Here is a 4,089-nt window from a genome sequence, read left to right on the forward strand (position 1 = left end):
TTTTTTACACATTATCTTAACTGAGATATAATTCATATTACATAAAATGTACAATTCAGGGATTTTTAGCATAATCACAAAGTTGTGAAACCATCACCACTATCTAAACCTGGAACATTTTCATGATCTTAAAGAAAACCTTGCACCCACGGAGAATCACCCCCTTTTTCATCCCCAGCCACCAATAATCCTGTCTCTGTTCAACAATACGTCCTAAGGAGTCATCTACTTTGACCAGGGAAGCCATAGGTCATTCGTTGTAACTGTAATACATGTATAATAACTTTTCACTTCTGCCAGTGGAAATTTTGACTATTTGTAATTTTTAAAAAAATTTTTTGTTTTAAAACTATTTGCTTTAAACAATGGAAGTTTAACAACTAAGTGATTCTTAGCAATTAAAGCACTGTTGATAAATCACTCGCACATGTGTGCGTATTCTTACACACAGGGATCTGGACATAGGAATGGGATTTCTATTCTTAAATCTGCCCTGCCTTAATTGTAATGCATATTTAATTTTTTTTCCAACTATGTATACAGATTAAGAATTCCACTAGGAGGGTCTCATTGGCTTTAACATTTCTCCTGCATGCGGGGGTGCAAACTAGCATCTCATGACTTCATCGTGTGTGTCCTGTGGTTGCTGTGGAGGTGGAGGGGCTCTTGGAGAGCCGCTGGCCATTTGCAGCTCTTCCTCTGTAAAATGCAAATCAAGCTCCTGCTCGTTTCTCCCCTGGATGGTTGATCCCTGCTCCTTGGTTTGTAACAGTCCTTTACCTACTGTGTCACTGATCCTTTATAAAAATGCATTTTCCTGATTTGTTGTTGTTTCCTCATTTTCTTTATGTTGTCTTTTGAATGAACAGAAATTCTAAATTTTAATGGAGTCACATTTATCAAACTTCCTTTTGAGGTTTGTGCTTTGTTTCATTGTAAAAAAAAAATCCCTACCCTACCCTACCCTACTTTTATTTATTTTATTTTTTTTCCTACCCTACTTTTAAGTCACAAGCATTTATTCCTATATCTCCTTCCTTCCTTCTTTCTTTTCCTTTTTTCATTTTGACATTTTTTTTCACGCACTTACATATGGCATGAGATAGAGGCTCACTTCCATTTTTTTCTTGTTCTTCTGGAAGCATGTTCTGAATTTCTGACTTTCCCCCTCTGGGTCTGAATGAGACTTCTCTGATAGAGCAAATCTCCTTGATACATGGATAAATGTGCTTCTTCTTTTCCGCTGTTCTCTTTGCCAGGTCAGTGTCACACCACTTGAGTATTCTATTCTGTTAACACATCTCACTGATGAGACATTTACTTCACCTTCTGCTACAGAAACATGTGAATACCCGTGACCCTACTCCTCACATGTTTCAGAATCAGCTTGACAAATTTAATGAACCAGTCTGTTAAAATTTAGGTAAGTTTGGGAAGATTGGACATCTTTAAGATACTGGTTCTTCCACCCATGAATATGGCATGTCTCCCAACCTATTCAGGGGATTTGAAAATGTTCTATAAATTTATCTCTAGAGATATTTTTCCCCACAAAGATTTGTTTGTTTGTTTGTTTGTTTGTTTGTTTGTTTGTTTGAGAAAGAGAGTGAGAGAGAGAGAATACACGAGCAGAGGCAGAGGGAGAAGCAGACTCCCCACTGAGCAGGGAACCTGACGTGGGGCTCGATCCCAGGACCCCAGGATCATGACCTGAGCTGAAGGCAGACACTCAACCAACTGAGCCATCCAGGTGCCCCCTCCCGGAGATCTTAAACATATTTGGTTAGATTTATTCCTAGCACCTTGTGTATTTTGTTGCTATTGTAAATAGCCTCTGTATATATAAAAAAAAAAAATCCATTTTCTCTTTGCTGCTTGGGTATAGAAATCAAATTGATTTTTAATCAGTTATCTTATATCTAGCAATTGTGTTAAACCTTGTTATTAGACTGAATAACTTGGAGAAGTATGGGGGGATACTTTGCAAATACTGTACAAGTCATGGAATTTTTGTGTTTTCCTTTCAAATTCTCATTCCCTTTTTTTTTTCTCCCCTTCCTGAACTCTCTAGAACCAGGTATGTGGTGTAAACACAACCTTGTCTTTTGTTTTCTTTTAAAGGTTTTATTTATTTATTCATGAGAGACAGAGAGAGAGAGAGTGAGAGAGAGGCAGAGACATAGTCAGAGATAGAAGAGGCTCCCCACAGGGAGCCCGATGCTGGACTCGATCCTGGAACCCTGGGATCATGACCTGAGCCGAAGGCAGATGCTCAACTGCTGAGCCACCCAGGTTCCCCAAGGATAACCTTGTCTTAATGATTTTTGAAAGGGAACATTTTAAATTCTACCATTTGGTATCATGTTTATTTATTTATTTTTTTCAAATAATTTGGTAGATTCCATTTTCCCAGTTTAAAGAAGTTCTCTTGAATCTCAATATGCTCATGGTTTTAAGCTGAAGGGATGTGAACATTTATCAAATATTTTTCAGCACCTACTGCCGTGATCTTTGGGTTTTCTGGTTTAATTTCTACGTATAGTGAACTGCATTTGTTGATTCTCAAATGTTAGACCAAATTTGTGTTTCTGGAATAAATTTAATCTTGTCATTCTTTTACTTTGGGTTCTCCTAAAAACAGACTTTGACATACGGTCTCTGTGTCTGAGAGTCCCAGCATCTGATTTTGTGTCTGTGTGTGTCCGAATCATCGCCTATCTGTCTGCTGTCAATCTCTGTGTCTGGATGTTTAAGTGACCTTCTGTCTCTTTGTTTTTTTTTTTTTTTTTTTTTAATTTTTTTATTTATTTATGATAGTCACAGAGAGAGAGAGAGAGAGAGAGAGAGAGAGGCAGAGACACAGGCAGAGGGAGAAGCAGGCTCCATGCACCGGGAGCCCGACGTGGGATTCGATCCCGGGTCTCCAGGATCGCGCCGTGGGCCAAAGGCAGGCGCTAAACCGCTGCGCCACCCAGGGATCCCACCTTCTGTCTCTTTGGAAGGCAGATGGTTTCTTGTATTCATCCTCTTGCTAAGCATGGCTCTTGGAGTTTCTGGCTGCAGGAGAAGGTCCAGCCAGACTCTAGCCTTCCAGGAACCCTTGTTATTTTCTTCTGTGTCTTTATGGACTTGGGGGGCACACGGGCATTTGCCTCCAGCGAGCCATTATCCATCACTGGCTCGCCACAATATTCCTGCCTCATTTTGTTTGGTCTCCCGAGGATTTCACTTAATATCTTGCAAACTTGTTATGAACTTAATAAGATGTGCATTTAGGGCGCCAGTTTGGCTCAGTGGTTGAGTGTCTGCCTTCGGCTCAGATCATGATCCTGGGGTCCTTGGATCAAGTTCTGCATGGAACTCTCCACAGGGAGCCTGTTTCTCCCTCTGCCAATGTCTCTGCCTCTCTCTCTCTCTCTCTCTCTCTCTCTGTCTCTCATGAATAAATAAATAAAAATTTTAAAGGTGATATGTTTTTTATTTGAAAACTTCTGGATATTTTAAAGCAGAAAATTTTCAAGATATCACATCTATAAGTTTGCCCCAAAGGGAAAAGCGGAGGCTTTCAAATTTTTTAACTCAATCTAGAGAACTTTCTTGTGGTTTATCTTTTTGTTTTACACTTAAAATAACTTATAACTATTTGTGTACATATTCTTTCAATGGCATTTGACGTGACCACTGTATCACACCAAGAGATGTGACTAATGTGTCACATTTAGCAATACTAAATAAGATATATTTGGACAAACTTACTTGACAGTTTAAAGATATTGAACCCTAAAAGCATGACTTATTTCTTGAGTATGTTGTATATGAATGGAAACTAACTTGCAACATAAATTATATTTTGTAGTATGGGAAGATAAAGGGTAGAACAGAAATCTTCCTTCCCTTACAGATTTAAGTGAGGCGACACCCTGGAATGAGCTGACCAAGAACCTAGTTTTGAGCATCTCTGTTTACCAGTGATTTCTGCTGAGTGGGGGCCATCACGGAGAGCCACACGCAGCCTAGGGCCATTGTACTTTCTGAATAGTGGTCCCTGGATTTGGGCAGAGCGGTGGCTCTGGTCTTGTGTGGAGGACA

Source organism: Canis lupus, chromosome 22, assembly GCF_011100685.1.
Source record: "Canis lupus familiaris isolate Mischka breed German Shepherd chromosome 22, alternate assembly UU_Cfam_GSD_1.0, whole genome shotgun sequence".
NCBI classification, from domain to species: domain Eukaryota; kingdom Metazoa; phylum Chordata; class Mammalia; order Carnivora; family Canidae; genus Canis; species Canis lupus.